General features: G+C 35.4%; 1 protein-coding gene and 1 pseudogene across 35 annotated transcripts in view; one reads left to right on the forward strand and one right to left on the reverse strand.

Annotated features, from left to right (window-relative positions):
• The window catches only part of Ptprd (protein tyrosine phosphatase receptor type D), a 2,581,289-nt gene that overhangs the window by 1,721,519 nt on the left and 840,990 nt on the right, over positions 1 to 18,780 (reverse strand). The gene's annotated exons all lie outside the window — the stretch shown is intronic.
• On the forward strand, positions 7,351 to 7,972 carry LOC110566806 (Golgi SNAP receptor complex member 1-like; annotated as a pseudogene).

Consider the following 18,780-nt stretch of genomic DNA (forward strand, 5'->3'; position numbering starts at 1 on the left):
CTGACTCACAACCAAACCTTTGGCAGAGTGCAGGGAATCATATGAAAGAAATGTTTTGATGTGGAAAGGATAGGAGCTCCACAAGGACCAAACGTATCTGGGCACAGGGTCTTTTCTGAGATGGACACTCAACCAAAGTCCATGAGAGGATAAAACCTAGAACCTCTGCTCAGATGTGACCCGTGATAGCTCAGTAATCAACTGGTTTCCCATAGTAAGGGGAACAAGGACTATTTCTAACAGGAACTTAATGACTGGCTCTTTGACCTCCCCACCTCTCAAGGGAGGAGCAGTACTGTTAGGCCACAGAGGAGGACTTTGCAGCCAGTCTTGAAAATACCTGACAAAAGGGAGTCATATGAAAGGGGAGGAGGTCCTCCCCTATTAGTGGACTTGGAAAGTGGCAGGGAGGAGATGAGGGAGGGAGGGTGGGATTGGGGAGGGAAACAACTGGGATACAGAATTAACAAAATGTAACTAATGAGAAAAATAAAATTATGGAAAAAGAAAAAAAACAATTCATCTGAAATAGAAATCCGACATGAATGCCTATGAACCTTGCCAATGTTCATGTAGAGATAATGTCAATATCTTGACTAGTTCAATATTAAAAACCATAACAGATAAAAAAAAGAGGTCCTGTCCCTATTTTAGTAGAGGAATAGCAGGCATAAATAGAGGAAAAAACAGTAAATAGTAACAAGGTTTCAAACATTTCAGTGCTATAATGATGATGCAGGAAACATTTTTAATTCTAATATGAAAATTATAGATGGAATATTGAAATAATGTAGCTATAATAATTTCTCAATGCTTATTAAACATTGAAATGTATAAAGGGTAACATGCACAGCATAGCATATTCCTGGACAGACAAAATTATTGAATTTTTGTAGTTGGTTGAAGTATGTTGTTATATGATATTTAATGTTACTTTTTTAGTAAACCCATTACTATATAGGCAAAAGATTGCAATACATAATGATCAACAAATAACAAAGAGGTATACCAATGGACAAAAAATAATAATAAAGGAACCATAGCAGAGCCAGAAAGATCAAAATATTCCATATAAGTCTTCACCTGTTGACTCTTTTAATGAAAGCAGATGAAATTATTCAGTCAAAATTAAGCCAAAAATGCAAACTCAGAACTGAAAAAAAAAGAGAGATAAAATTCAGCAATATGTTCCTTACATTGGTCTTTCTTTATCTTGAAGAACAAAAGGGCTGAAAGAGAGGCACTGAGAGAGAAATTCCATAAGACTGTTAACCATAGGAAAGCAGAGGGTTTATAGGACAAGATAGGTTTCAAGTAAAGTCTATCATGATATAAACTAGCCTTCATCAAAAGAATATAACAATCATAAAAATCTATGTAATAGGTATTGGGCCACCTTAATGCATAAACTTATATTAATATAACTAAAATGCACAGTTATATATAACAAGTATGGCTTTGAATACTACTGATTCAAAAGTGAATCCATCAAATACACAGCAAATTAGTAAGGAAACAGAAGACTTACAAGACACCGCACACCAAATAAACCAAAGGAGCTTACAGATTACCCCATGCAACAAGAACAAAAGACACTTTTTAAATTCATATAAAACCTCCTCCAAGTGAGACCATCTGTTAAGAAACAAAATAAGTTTTAACAGTTTTTAAAAACTGAGATAATATTCAGAATCTTTTTTTGACTATAACAAAACAAAATTTCTTTTTTTTATTTATTTTTATTTTTATTTATTTATTTATTTTATCAGTTACATTTTATTAACTCTGTATCCCAGCCGTGCCCCGATCCCTCATTCCCTCCCAGTCCCTCCCTCCCTCCCTCATCTCCACCGTGCCCCTTTCCAAGTCCACTCATAGGGGGGACCTCCTCCCCATTCATCTGATCCTGTTTTATCAGGTATCTTCAGGACTGGCTGCAAAGCCCTTCTCTGTGGCCTAACAGGACTGCTCCTCCCTTCGGGGGTGGGGAGACCAAAGAACCAGTCATTGAGTTCCTGTTAGAAATAGTCCCTGTTCCCCTCACTTTGGGAAACCAATTGGTTACTGAGCTACCACAGGCTACATCTGAGTGGAGGTTCTAGGTTATATCCATACATGGTCCTTGGTTGAATGTCAGTCTCAGAAAAGACCAATCCTCATTTAGAAAGACAGATGGGATGTGCAATTGAACGTATGACAGGAGTCTACTGAGGGCATCTGAAAGACTCTAACTAGCAGTGTTTTCAAAGCAAAGACTCATGACCAAACCTTTGGCAGAGTACAGGGAATCATAAGAAAGAAGGGGAGTTAGTCTGATGGGGAAAGGATAGGAGCTCCACAAGGATCAAATATATCTGGGAACAAAACAAAATTTCATACCTGAAACATTTGAATAGTCACAAATAGGAGAGAAACTTAACATGTTCTAAAACAAGCAGTGACACAAAGAAGGAGACCACAGGAACCCCGTCAGTGCCTTAAGACAAAACCAGTGCAAATAACACACTAGAAGCCTAGGATGTCACAGAAGCATGATTAAGAAGACACCTTGTGGAAATAAGTTCTAATAAGATTGAAATCATTGTACCTAAGTAATTCCAAATGGTGAGACCTCAAGGAACTTGGAAAGGACAAAGTAGCACCAGAGGGAAGAAAATGATTTAGTATAGAAATAAAGAATGCAGACTAAAAGACAATGGAAGAAATGAACACAAATGTTAGGGTTTTTTTAATTTTATTTTAAAGATGAATATTGAACAAATATTAGCTGAAGTCATCAAAGGAGGGAAGGGTCCAAAATAATACAGGGAGAGAAAGAGAGTGCTGAAATAAAAGAAATCAAACATGAATAAGAGGACACTGCAACTGACACCATAGAGTCATAAAGGATCATTAAAAAAACATTATATAAACAGAAGCTCCACAAGGAGAGCAACAAAACCAAAAAATCTGGTCCTGGGGCTCTTTTCTGAGACTGAGACTCCAACCAAGTACCATTCATGGAGACAGCTCAGTCTCCAAGTGGGTTACCATTACTGGAAACAGGCAGTGTCTCTGACATGAACTCAGTGGCTGGCTCTTTGATCATCTCCCCCTGATGTGGGAGCAGCCTTACCAGGCCACATAGTAAAACAATGCAGCCAGTCCTGATGAAACCTCATAGGCTAGGGTCAGATCAAAGGGGAGGACTTCCCCTATCAGTGGACTTGGGGAGGGGCATCAAAAGAGGAGAGGGAGAAGGATGGGATTAGAAGGGAATGAGGGCTACAGGCTGGGATATAAACTGAATAAACTGTAATTTATAAAAAAAAATCATTTATAAAAACCTACATAAAATTGATCAACTTGGATAACCAGTGTGTAATCAAGGTCAATGATCTTATAAGCATATAGTCTGCCAATTATATCATAGCCAAATTTAAATCCAAACAGGCCATCGTCAGTGGATGTTAAGATAGTAACAAACAAAATCCAGCACTAAATGGCTTTATACCCAGGTTTCCTCAAATATTTAAGTTGAATTGGCAGAAGTTCTTATTACACAATTCCAAAAATTACAAGAAAATACTTTTAATTTCATTTCACAAGGGCTCATAGTGACAAAATAAGTAAAATAAGCAAAATAAGGACACTAATAAAGGAAAATTATAGGCTACAGACACTGATCAACAGAGATGCAAAAATATATAACAGAATGAACTAATTCCACAGGCCACTAAATTGAACATTCACACAAAATGCACAAATTTATAAAACTGATATATATTACATGAACAAACTGAAGAATAAGACCAATGTAATTTTCTTAAAATCCAAAAAATTTATCTGTAAAATTCAACAACATTATATAACATTTAGAAATGGGATTAGTGTAGCATTTGGGGTGGTTAAGTAGGAGGATCATGAGTTCAAGGAAAGACAGCTTAAGCAAGCAATCTAAAACACACTCCTCTGAAAACATAAACAATATAAAAAAAACTGCAATCTGGTATATAATACATGTATCTTAACTCAACAAAAGTCATGTGTGAGAAACTCACACCAAAACCCAAAGATGATTCAGAAATCATCGCCTGAGATCAAGTACACAAAAATGCTTCCAGCAAGTCTACTGAAGAATGCTGGATAATTTAGGGGGAGCAAATAAAGGAAAAGAAAAAAATATAAGGCATCTAGAACAGAAAGGAGGAAGTTTATCCACCTAACAACTTCTCTACCACCAACAAAAGGGCAACTAGAATCCCTGTTAAAACTAATAAACTCGATAAAATTATAGAATAAAAAAAGAATAAACGTGAATGACAGATGCTTGGAGAATTATGATAATACTCATTTCAGAGCAAATGTTTTCATTAATCATATTATATACTTTAAATGAAATGTTGTTAAATGTTTGTCAATTACACAATCAATGATGCATTTGTTTGCCCAGCAAATGTGAAATTTACAAGTGCCTTATCTAATAATCCAGCAAATTTTATGACAAATTTCCTATTAAAATATTTAAATCAATATAATTATATTTGGAAAATGGTCATCATCAGGATTTGTTAATATGTATTACAATATTAAAACAAACAAAATTTGTCTTTTATTGGCAACAGCTTCATTTGAACATTTTATATATTTAATAGAGACTCTGTCTTAGGCAGCTGAGTTGCCTAATGCATCATAATTACTGAAGTGCCTTGATGCATTCATATAAGCAGCACTATTTGATCAATGTAATGTCTTCTTGTTAGCGTACTGGAAAGAGTTCTTTCCCTAAAAATTCACTATGAGCTGAAAAAAGATGGAGGTAAACACCATAAGTGAGCCTCGATAAGGAGCTCTCAATCCAAGACGCATTTATGACAGCAAACAAGAAAATTCCTTTTAACTAGGTGGTGAAAGAAGATAATATGGTAGCCATGAGAGGCAGTTTTCTACTTCCCTTTTCAAGAACTGATCATCACTAAATTCAAAGATGTGAAAAATGTCTTGGGACAGGACATGTGGCATGTACCAGCCCCACCTTTCGTCCACCTGACAAAAAGTGTCACAAGACTTAACAACAAAAAGTTAAAAATTGTTAAGTGTTGATGAATGTGAAATAGGGATTCGAAAATTACTTAACTGTAAATTATTATTTTAGGTGAGTAACTACAACACTAGAGACCTAATCAGGAAGCTGTAAATAAACAAATTACCAGCTGTCAAAAAATCATAACTACTAAAGTAAATGAACTTCCCTCAGGCAAGCTTACACTGCTTTTGTCTGAAGCTGAATGAAAAATGAATCATGAAGAGAACATATCATACAAATACAACGGACTTTTAATTAATTCTGGCTCTGTAGTGTGACAAGGTATAAGCCTTAAAACTCATGTAAAGTACTTGCAACAACTTAGAGATGGTAATGATGTAACCACTCTAGGCCATTCTCAATATTCTTCACTGGCTTCTTTCTCTGGTTTTTCATATGAATATAAATTGTACAAGGCCAAATGAGCTAGTATGCACAGCTTTCTTGTATATAAGTAAAAACAAAATATGAATTTCAGTATAAAAAGAAGAAAGGTGAATGCATGCTGGTGACTGAATATTTTCATTAAACTGCAGCCTTGCCTAGCTGCTAAATTCTTTTCTAGGACTGTCGATGGAGTCATAGAATACTTGCCTGGTATGCATATGTCCTGTGTTTGATGTCCTTTACAGCCTATATCTACAATGGGAGTTTCTCCTTATTCTATCATATTATTTTACTGTCTGTTTACACAGATCATTCAGAAACTAAACAAAATATTAACAATAGTTCAACATGCTTTTCTTTTGTATTATTATTTTATTGTTTTACACATTCATTTTGAATAGAAAAAAAGGCAATGGACTTGGGGATTAGGAGACCTCCTTTGTTTTTATAGAAAGAAAAACAAACAAACAAAAAATAAATTGTCTCTGTGTTGCCTAGAAACATATCAGAAACTATATAGTAACAGCAAGGATTCAGCCGTGGTTTTAAGTGAGTTTAAACTTATTTGTGTCTCAGACGAATTAGGAAACTGGTGTTCCTTTACATAACAGTTAAGGAGATCAATTCAGGGGAAAAAAAATCACGACTTCCAAGAATCCTATAGGCATTTTAGTTAAGTATCAATTAAAAACTCTGACCTTCTATCTAATTCTAGGAGCTGATATGACCTGGTAGGTTTGACCTCAGTAAACTGCTTTTCTAACTTGCCTGAAGACTAGGGTGAACCTCTTTCTGACATATTCCTAAGTATTCAATCTTATAAAATTGTTTTCCAAGACTCACTAAAGTAGTGAGTGAAAATTTAAAAAAGGGATACCTACACCAACAAAAAGTGTCATTTACACATAAAGAACTGAATTGATAAGAGTAAGATATCTGCAATTTTATAGGAGATAATTGTGTGATTGATGCAATTTAGAAAGCATTGCCAATGTTGGAGGTCAGCCCTCTCTAAATGTTGGTAATGGAAAGAAACCCCCCTCTCATCTGTGCACTGGAGTCACATACTTAACCTAATCAATAAGCACCTTGTATGACAGGTTATAGAACACAAGTCCCGGATGTTCTCCTTTGATCTTGCAGAGATTTGGGGACTTTATTTAACAAGGTACTACTGGCTATCAGGAAAAATACTACATACACATTCATGGCAAAAGGAAAGAAGAATGAGAGTGGAAAAGAGAGAGAGGGTAAGTATTTGGTAAGATTATGTAGCTATCGATTCCCTTTCTTATATATTGTAAGTATTTTGGCATATGTTCCTTCTCTGAGTTTTGTTTAAAAATTTCAACAATTTTATGATCCGTCATATTTTGGAATCAGTGTCTAAATGATATGTACATTTTTTCTTTATAGTCCAATATTTTATCAAGATATTTACTAGTATTGGCAAGTCCACACTGATATCTATAAATAACCAAGAATACCTTTCAGTATCTATTTTCAATAACAGCATGGCATAGTCTTAGCTCTAAGTCTAGATATTTATTTCCTGTATATTGTTTTCTTGTTCATGGACACTTATTGTTGTATACAATGACTTCTTTGTGTAGGTTCATTATTTATTGGTATATATTTATATGTTGATATATTTCAGTAGTTTTACTAGCTTCTAAATATCCAGTATCTGTATAAGCATTTCTAGATATATTTTTCTACTGACAAAGTGCCCCAATTACACATATTGAAATCAAGGAGTACATAACTTTCTCTTCCTGTATATTGACCAGGACACAGCGTGTTAACTAGGATGAGTTATTCCTCACACTCTAAAAGACACACAAGGTGATATTAAAAGTACACTATTGGGTCGCGGCGACTGACTTTGGGCAACAAAGATGGCGGCAGGAACCAGCAATTACTGGGAAGATCTCAGGAAACAAGCTCGACAGCTGGAAAATGAACTTGACCTGAAACTAGTTTCCTTCAGTAAACTGTGTCCGAGTTACAGTCACAGCGACAGAGGACGGGATAGGTATAGTTCTGAGACAATAGCCCTGTTAAATGGATCAAAACAAGACAGAATGTTTGAGGCAGCGGCAATTGAAATTGAACAACTTTTGGCAAGGTTTACAGGGGTAAATGATAAAATGGGAGAATACACCAGCAGTGCAGGGGTTCCCTCACTTAATGCAGCACTGATGCACACGTTGCAGCAACATAGAGCCATTCTGCAATATTATAGAATATTATGGAATTTATGAATTCCATAAAATCAAAGCAAACTTTATGGCAATACGGGAAAGGGAGACTCTCATGGGATCAGTACGAAAAGACATTGAGTCATATAAAAGGGGGTCTGGAGTAAACGACAGGAGAACTGAACGGTTTTTGAAAGAAAATGACTACCTTCAAAACTCTGATCGTCTGATAGAATAAACAATGAGGTTCTTATATGGTCTCCCTGACTCCCCACAAGGAAAAGGAAGTCAGAAGGAAAAACAGAGCATGCCAATGTAGATGTTGCCTTAAACCAAAATCTGAGCTCTCTAGAGGAGGACCATGGAGGCAGAACTTGGGTGTGCAACCAGAAGTCTGTGCCCCGGTTACAAAGCACAGCTGTGCAGAAATCATAGTGTTCAAGAACGATGAAACTTGTGGTTCCCCACTCACAGTGTGTGGTTCCTTCACAGCCCCAAATGTGGCTGCTCAGAGTGAAGATGTCTCCCTAATTCTCAGGAAATGTTTGCCAGGATGGCTCTCTCTCTGGGCAGTTGCCTTCCCCTGTACCAAGATTTGCTAAGTGAGTACCTGGAAAGCTTGCACATTTGTGTGTGCAATACCTCACTCTCACCAATGAACAGACAATTGAGACAGAAACTAAAGAGGGAGGGAAATAATAAAACTAATAGGCATCAGGAATCAAATGGACCTAACAGATACTTAGAGAACATTTCACCCAAACACAAAACAATATACATTCTTCTTAGCACCTCACAGAATCTTCTCCAAAATTTTCCATATACTCAGTCACAATGCAAACCTCAACAGATACAAGAAGAATGAAATAACTCCTTACATCTTATCAGACCACCATGGATTAAAGATGAAACTCAACATCAACAGAAGCAGCAGAAAGCCTACAAACTCATGGAAACTGAACAACGCCCAACTCAATGCCCACTTGCGTCAAGGATAAAAGAAAGGAATTAAAAATTTTTTAGAACTCAATGAAAATGAAAGCACAACATACCTTCACTTTTTGCAACACAATGAAAGTAGTGCTAAGAGGAAAGTTCATAGCACTAAGCACCTTCATAAAGAAATTGGAGAGAACCCATCCTAGCAACTTAACAGAACACCTGAGAGCTCTAGGACAAAAAGACACACCAAAGAGGAGTAGAAAGCAGGAAATCATTAAACTCAGGGCTGAAATCAATAAATTAGAAACAAAGAGAACAATAAAAAGAAATCATGAAACTAAAAATTGGTTCTTTGAGAAAATCAACAAGACAGACAAGCACTTAGCCAAACTAATTAAAAGGCTTACCCAAATTAACCTAAAATAAAAAGGGGGACATAACAATAGACAGAAAGGAAATCTAAAAAAAAAAAAAAAAAAAAAATCTAGGTCTTACTTTAAAAGCCTGTATTCTACAAAATTGGAAAATCTTGAAGAAATAGATGCTTTTCTTGATAGATTTTACTTACTATAGTTAAACCAAAATCAGGGAAATAGAAGCAGTCATCGAAAGTCTCAAAAAAAAAATAAATAAAGCCCAGAGCCTAATAGTTTTAGCTCAGAATTCTACTAAACATTCAGAGAAAAGTTAATACCAATACTCTTCTTATACTCCATGATATAGAAACAAAGGAACATTAAGTAGCAAACTCATTTTATGAAGCCATAGTCACCCTGATACCAAAACTACAAAGATTCATAAAAAAGAGAATTTCAGACTAGTTCCATTCATGAACGTTGATGCAAAAAAAATTCAATAAAAATGGTGAAAAACCAATTACAAGAATATACCACCCACCCATACCTCAAATATACCACCCACCATGAACAAGTATGCTTCATCCCAGGGATTCAATGATGGTTCACCATTTTATGATACATCAATGCAATCCACCACATAAACAAGCTGAAAAAAATCATACTATCTTCTAATTAGATTAGCTTTTAACAATATCCAACACCGATTCATGATGAAAGTCTTGGAGAGATCAAGGATACATGGCTTATACCTAAACATAATAAAGGCCATATACATCAAGCTGAGAGATAACATTAAATCAAATGCAAAGAAATTCAAAACAATTCCACTAAAATCAGGGTAAAGACAAGGTCCCCTATCCTCTCCATATCTCTTTAGTATAGTATTAGCTAGAGCAATAAGACAACTAAAGGTGATCAAGGAGATACAAATCAGAAAGGTAGAAGTCAAAGTATTGCTATTTGCAGATAGTATCATAGTATAAATAAGTAAACCCCAAAATTGTACCAGAGAATACCTACAGCTGATAAACATCTTCCGCAAAGTGGCTGGATACAAGATTAATTTAAAAAAAAAAATATCTATAGCCCTTCTGTCTACAAAAGACAAACAGTCTGAGAAAGAAATTTGTGGAAGTACACTCATCGTAATAGCCACAAATAATATAACATATATAGGTGTACCTCTATCCAAGCAAGTGAAAGACCTGTATGACAAGAACTTCAAGCTCTAAAGAAAGAAATTGAAGATGATATCAGAAGAGGGAAGGAACTCCCATGCTAGTCCATTTGTAAAAATGGATTTAACATAGTTAAAAAAAATTTAACATAGTAAAAATGGCCCTCTTACCAAAGGCAATCAAGAGATTCAATGCAATTCCCATCAAATATTTACAGACCTTGCAAGAACAATCTAAACATCATATGGAAAAACAAACAAACAAGCAAACCAAAAACAGAATAGTTAAAAAATCCCATACAATATGAAAATGTCTGGTGATATCTCATCCCTGATTTCAAGTTATTCTAAGGAGCAATAATAATAAAAACTGCATGGCACAGTTACAGAAATGCACTAGTTGATCAATGGAATTGAATTGAATACCCAGAAATAAACTCATACACCTATGGACACTTGATTTTTGACATAGGAGCTAAACCATACAATGGAAAAAAGAGAACAACTGCAAGAAATGGTGCTGGTCTAACTGCATGTCTACATGTAGAAAAATACAAATATATCCATAATTATCTCCCTGCATAAATCTCAAGTCCAGTTAGATCAAAACCTCAACATAACACCAGATACACTAAATCTATTAAAAAAGAAAACGGGCATTGGCATAGTAGACAACTTTCTGAACAGGACACCAACAACGCACGCTCTAAGATCAACAACTAATAAACGGTACTTCTTGAAACTGAAAAGCTTCAGTACTTCTTGAAACTGAAAAGCTTCTGTAAGGCCAAGGACACTGTCAATAAAAGAAAACAACACTCTACAGATTGGGAAAATATCTATACCCATCCTTTATCCTGAAAAAGGGCCCAAAATATATTAAATTAACCACAAACAAACAAAATAACCCAGTTTTTAAAATGGGCACAGAGTTAAAGAAATATCTCTCAACAAATGACTATTGAATGGCTGAGAAACACTTACAGAAATTCTCAATGTCCTTAGTCATCAGGGAAATGCAAATCAAAATGACCCATCAGAATGTCTAAGATCAAAAACTGAAATGATAGTACATGCTGGCGAGCATGTGGAGAAAGGGTAATAGTAGCCCATTGATGGTGCAAGTGCAAACTTGTACAACTACTTTAGAATTCTGGAGCTTTCTCAGAAAATTTGGAATAACTATAATTCAACTTTCAGCTTTACCACTCCTGGGTATATACCCAAAAGACATCCCAGCCTACAACAAGGACACTTGCTCAACCATGTTCATAGCAGTTTTATTCATAATAGCCAGAATCTGGAAACAACCTACATGTCCCTCTGCCAAAGAATGGGTAAAAATACCTTGTTATATTCACACAATGGAATACTATTCAGCTATTAAAAACAAGTCATGAAATTTGCAGGTAAATGGAAGGAACTATAAAAGATTATCCTGAGTGAAGTGACCCAGACCCAGAAAGATACACATGGTATGTATCCACTTATAAGTGGATTTTAACCATATAGTACAGGATAAAGGTACTACAATGCCCCCAGACCCCACAAAAGAACAATAAAAAGAGGGATCCAAGAAAGGATGCTTAAATCTCACTCAGATGGAGAAATAGAATAGACAGAGGTAATGGCAGAAGAGGAGGAACTAGGTAGGAGAGAAAACACAGAGGCATATGAGAATGGAGATCAGACCTGGAGTGTGTGATTGAGGGAGAACAAAAGTCCTGTAGAGAAAGGAGAAAATTTTGGCCTAGGGCATCTCTCTGACAAGCTGGAGACCTAAGTCAGTGTAGTCTCCTACGGTCATATGAGAGGGACTCTAACAGCTACTACTAGTAGAGGGGCCATAGAGACTGAAGAGGACATCCTCTAACAAGACTAGACTCTTAGTAGATGGAAGGGAACACCACCTCCCTCGCAAACCTCAGACTCAAAATTCACCCAGCATATAAGATGTTCAGGAATGAAGACAGAGCAGAGACTGAGGAAAGTTCCAACTATTGCCTGGCCCAAACCAAGACCCAGGATGCAAAGTTAATTAAGTAATTGAGAATTTAATCTCTAAAGTATTCAGGAGCATTCCAGTCACCTAAATCTCCTGATTTACCAAGCTTGATATGGACTCTTTTCTTATTTGTCTGAGGGAACTGTTCATTGCCTGATTGGGCATGATGCTCCTCTTTTCTTATCAGAATTAAGATGGAGTAGAACCAGTAACCCCCACACTTCTTCCTACCTATTTGTTTTGTGTTGATGGATCCCAGTTTAATTTGAAGATATGAATATAAGACAAAACATTCTGTCCATGGATACAATTGATAAAGTCTTTGTTGTGTTAAGTTATTATTTGTTTATATTTTCTCAACAACAGTAGAAAAATTATTGAAATTATTGACATGAATTCATTGATGAGAGTTTCTCAACTTGTGCTAATTTGTACCTCAATGTGCTTGCAATAATTATCTTGCGTAGGTGAAAATATTACATATCCAATCATGTTATTATCAGTGTTTTCTACTGCCTACATCCTTAGAAGGTGTGATCACCTAAAATAAAGTCTATATTAAATCACAGAGAAAGCTGGATGTTCTGGATGGATGGATGGCTTAGGAAATGACTATAGAAAGTATGAATGACTAGTAGCAAGGCATTTTGGGCATGACAGATCTAGAAGAACCTCTTTAAATAGCCCATAATGCAAGGACACACTTTTTCTAGAGGGAAGAAAGTAATGGGTCATTTGAAAGCTTCCATATGCATAAATTCCTTATATCTTGTGGACAATAAGCCTTGCTCAGTCGAATCAGTTGCTATCATTATGTAGTTTCTTCTGAACCTCTAGCATAAGTTCAGGCTGTGCAGACAATCAACAACTTGCATTTTTCCATAAATTTCTACTGTTCACTGCCTACCTCTGATAGATGCCAAATCTGCCAAAAGCAATGCCTGCTTTGCCTTTTATGGAGTAATTAAATTATCAAAGAAGCCCTGGTTATCATCAAAATATATAGACCGCAATATGGATGAATTTCATTTTGAGTCCTTTCTACAAAATGTCCCAATTAACATCCTTATCCTACTACCTTTTACCTGTAGAATTACCTGTATGATAATTTTATCTAAAGCATGTTGAAAGATTTTGTGTTTCATCATTGTTATAAGAATGAAATGACTTATCTCTGTAATGGCTGAGTATAGTAGGCAGTGTGTAAGCAGTGGTTAAGTAGATGATATAAACTACATATGTAGAGAAAATAAAGGTCTGCAGGATTATAAGCGGTTTGTAAATGATTTATTTGAATGTATTAGTAGTACAAAATAATAGGTTTCTGTCATGTCTTAGAATAAATACACTAGAAAAACACACTTTTAAAAAGCCTCAGCCATCTGCTCTATTAGTTGAAGGTCAGAAAAACATACATCACTAATTGAAAAAAATAGCACAAGTACTAATTGTTCCTTAATAGCCAGCCAAATAAATGTGCTCTATAGTAAACCAACCCATATTCTTTTCCTAAAAATCATGTTTGTTGTTGTTAGATATTTAACAACAATAAACAATATTCATCTTTTTTTTTCTTTTACCTTCCTCCATATTAAACTCTCTCACTTATAAGCATTAGGTATAGACTCATTAGCTAGTTTTCAGCACAACTAGTTTTTAAGATAATTAGTTACATCACAGTGACAAAGGAAACCTACAGCATATGGGACCAATAGCCAGTGCCAGAAGAGTGATGACGTTTCTATACTCTTGATGGTATTATGAAGGGCAATTGTAATATGAAAGTCAGAAGGAGGTTCCTTCCTCCCACAACTTGAACTGTAATGATTAATCTTCAACTCAACATTTTGAAATTTTTACAGTAAAACAAATACCTAGATTCATAGGGAAACATGTTAAAGTTAGATGATGAAATACTAAAGATCCAATATTGTTAAGTTAGGAAAAGTACTGGGGTAACAGTGGTGGTATAGCACAGAAGGTTGCGGGGTGTAATTACTCTTCCTCGCCATTGCTACCTTGCTCCAGAAAACTGGATCTCCAATATTCTCAGTAACTTCACACCTGAGGCTGAATATTCAAGAAATCAAATAAATTAGTATCTTTCATTAACCATATTGAATATCCATCTTAAATATATGCATACATACATAAGACTGTGTGTGCTGTATAAAGTTGTTACACCAATACACTACTTTATAACTGAGTTATGACAGAATCATGAGCATATATATGCATACCTGTGCTTTGAATATTCTTAGGAAAATGAAACATGGTAGGCATATGAATTGCTGAGTACTAAATTTAATTTTTACTTTTTATATTCTCTATTGGTTGTGCTTGCTCTTTGTTCTTCTTTAGATATGCAGTTCCTGGTGTTAAAAAGAGAAAAAATAGTTACATAACCCTGGAGTTGAGGAGTGAGCAGAGGAGATAACCTCCCAAAATCTATGCTCGGATCAGTTGAACAATGTGAGACTTAACATATTTAGCCAAATATCATCTTTATATATTCCTGCTACTACAGAGACATACATATTAAAACTTGGGAAAATGATACAGTGTTCCTTTGAAAGCATTAAGGTTACATAAAGTTTTACTTAAAATTTTAGAACATAATTAAATTTTCATGAATCTTATCTCAATATTTTCTCCATCTGCTATGCATTTCAGATTATGCAATCTGTATATACAAACATATTCAATAATCATTTACTAAAAGGACACACACATATGCACCACAGGTTAATTGCTATCATAAATATTTGGAATTCATAAAATCCTGAGACAGTACTGTTGGGTTCTTTTTCAACATATATTGGGCTTTTTTGGTATGGAAGTATTCACATTAAAATGTTTTCTTTATTATATTTGCTTAATAGAGAATTAGGGTAAATAATTAAGGTTTGTTAAATACTATATATTTTTTTATTTTTAAACATTTTTTGCCTATTTTTCCTTCACAGTAGTGCATGGAAGATATAGTTTTAGATGAACAAATATATACATAATGTGCTCAGCTATGCATTCAATTATGAGTTAAATAAAATAGCATAGTGTTTAAAAGATGACATTTTCTAAATTGTATTTCTTTTGAATTCATACACGTATGGTTGATGGCTTAAAATTTTGACTGAAACATACGAATGAAATGTTTAAAATCTACTAGTGGAATATTATTGGTATATACACAAAGAAACAAAATTCTGGTCTAGTCCTCTGTACCAACATTATAAAATTGTTTTCAGTTCATTTCATGTCATTCTTTGTAAGTGAAAAATTCATTCTAAAGATGAGAACTGTTAATTAAAGCTGCTGCCTCAAATGTATGTGTGTATGTGATTGTATCCCAGGGAGTACACTAGGACCTCACACATGTTTCCACACATTTTATCAAATAAGTTCTCTCTCCCTCTTTCCCTCTGTCTCTTTCTCCCTCTCCCTTCTTCCCTCCTTCTCTCTCTCTCTCTCCCTCCCTCTCTCCCTCCCTCTCTCTCTCTCTCTCTCTCTCTCTCTCTCGCTGTGTGTGTGTGTGTGTGTGTGTGTGTGTGTGCATGTGTGTCTGTCTCCCTTCAAACAGACACAAGAGCCCAACTTCAGGCTCTTTCCTCAAGCACCATTAACTTCATATTATGTGACGAAGTCTCTTGTTGTGCCTGGAGCTTCTGAATACATGCCACTACTTTGACTTTTAAGTAGATGTTCGGTATCTGAACTCAGGCCTCAGGACCTTGAGGCAAGCACTTTACCAAGAGACCCATCTCCAAAGCCCCTTCAACGAGGGCAAAAAAGAAAGCAAAAACAGAATGTGTATATATATCACAAAAACAAACAGATTCAGGAGCAAATAAAAAAAGACATTTAAAACCACTGTGGTTGGTAAAATCAGATGTACTGTATTTAAAGAAACAGTTTCTTTAATAATCCACCATGTTCGCAAACTCTTCAAAGACTTTTGCTTGCAGGTCATTGCCATATTGGCACTTCACATATCAGGTAGAGGACTACTGATCTTTACTTACATTTTTTGAGACTATTCAACAGCAACAAAAACAAACTGGTGATATTTTAGACTGAACAAACAAGGGAAGTTCCTGTGGCATCATAGGAGTAGGCACACTTATCTATGAAGGGTGTGTATGTAGAGCAGGGTAACTATAGTGAGTGCAGTTAAAGTGGTTGGAGATCACTAAACTGTCAACCATGGTTAGGGAGCTCTACTTATCAGGCTGAATACAGCCTAGCACCTGTTTTCTTTTTCTTTTTTTAATATATATTAATTTTTATTTATTTATTTTATTCAATGCAGTTTATTCAGGAACCTTGAACAATCTTCTGACCCTGGGGAAAGCCAGCCCACAGCTTAAATAGCCTCTGGGTAGCCAACCTCAGCGTGCCACGTGGGCAATACAGATAGGTCCACATACATGGAAGCAATCCAGATCCTCAGCCTTAGCCAAATATGTGGCCAAATTGTTTGTGACAGAGAGCACTCACCATAGGGAAGGTGGAAGGCGGAAACCAGCTCCATCTTTAAGGCGCGGCATTACTCAGCTCTCTACAGTTCCCCCTTTTTGTTTTAGATGCATCAGGCAAGAGTAGAGGTCTGATCTCTGATATTAGAAATAAATTGGGACTTTGTACAGATGTTCATTTAGGTGTCATCCAACCAAAGAGCATCAGACCCATCTGATACCTTTTTCTAAGCACAGCCATACATACTCATTGCCTGAGGGCTGGGTCACTCTAAAACAGTTCCTCGCTATAAGGGCAGCCTTATGGTTCGCAAAGACCAACTACTAACATGAAGAATTTGTCAATCTGCTCTAGCGTAATGAAAATTCAGGTCAGAGTTTCTCTGAATAAGGCAAAAATCTTAATATCTATTAGAAACTTGTTTCTAGCATTTATAAATAGTTGTTACACCTTGAAATTTTCTCAGCTAAAGGGAAAAAAAGGTGCCAGTGTTATCACTTTTCTTTTTCTTACCATAAATGCTAAGGACACATATATTCATTTCCTCAAATTAGGCCATTCAGTTGTTGCTAAATAGGTCAGTGACCTTGGGCAGCTTCCTTGGACATGTGAGTTTCAGTGTATTTATATGAGAAATGGGAAGCATATAATGGCTGCCATGATTTAGGAAGAACATAATATTTTCATGTTCTTCATGTTTCGTAAACACACCTGCTGCTCCTCTTCACATGCATTCTTAACATGATACATGTCATGTAGGTTGACTACAATGTTACAATGTCATTGGTCTTTGAAAATGAAGGTTTTAGTGTGTATTTATAAACTCTGTAGTCATACTGCAGTTTTAATCCTTTGCTATGCTCCACGTGATTTACCACTGAACTACATCTGCAGCACCTAGAGTCCTATTAGTAACAGATAGAGGACATGGTATTTTATTGTTTTGCTAATAGGAATGTTATTTTAGGAGTTTTTGCTTGGTTGAACTGATTTTTACAGTCATCTATCAGACAAGGTATACATTTCACCTGTGACTCAAGAGGATACCTGTGTAGTGAGGACCACTGTTAATGTGATTTCTATCCAGTGTTGTTTGCATAGTAAAACATATGTAACTGATCACTTCTTTTTTGCAGAATATGTATGAAAATGAAGAGAAGCAGAAGCATACTAACTGAATAAGACAGTCCCATAAAGACATTTCCTTACCATGTAAACTTTCTTATTTGTGAAATCTCAAAAATATTAAATAAACAACAGTCTGGAATAGCATTTACTAAAGCATTGATTATATAATGTTCAGGGAGTTTAATAAAGAGTATTATGTAAATATGTGATAAAAAATTAAAGAAATTACAAAAAAATTATATTTAGAAGAAATGAGTGAAAATTTAATCCATTTGACTACTATAAATTGCTAGAATTGAGAGTTATTTGGGTAACTTTATGTAATAATCATTTTTGGTCTTAAATTTGATATGCTTACAAACAAATCTCAGAAACATATATTTGTTCAAAATAGAGTATTCCACAGAAAAATCCAATAGTTTGAAAATACGCAAACATGTTTTGGAAGCTAACAGCTGGAATATTTACTATAAGGTTCAGATAGAAAGGGAGGAGGTCCTCCCCTATCAGTGGCCTAGGGAACGGGCCTAGGGAAAGAATAGGGAGGGAGGGTGGGATTGGGAATAGATGAGGGAGGGGCCACAGCTGGGATACAAGTTGAATAAATTGTAATAAATAATAAATGAATAAATAAAACGAGAAAACATAAATGATAATTTCATAGTTTATGATGTTTTAATGTATAAGTTTAAAGAAGGGAGTTGTGTATCATCATAGATTGGTAATGTGGGTTTTACATCATAGCTTGGAGATCTGCTTTAGGTCATTGACCTTTCTCTTTTCTGGTGATGGATAACTGAACCCAAGTCCTCATACTGGTAAATACTCTTCCATAAAATCACTGCCCCTGACCATTAAAAGTTATCCCATTTAAGTATATATTTTAACTCAACATTGAATATGATGGCCTTTCTTACTCATCTTACAGGAAAACATTGTCTAGCATTGCCTATAAAATCACAGTGGAAGAGATGGATTATAAGTGATAAAGCTCTTATTTGACTTATCTTGAATAACTTAGGCACAGAGGTCATCTATGT

The sequence above is a fragment of the Meriones unguiculatus genome, chromosome 12, assembly GCF_030254825.1.
Source record: "Meriones unguiculatus strain TT.TT164.6M chromosome 12, Bangor_MerUng_6.1, whole genome shotgun sequence".
NCBI lineage: Eukaryota > Metazoa > Chordata > Mammalia > Rodentia > Muridae > Meriones > Meriones unguiculatus.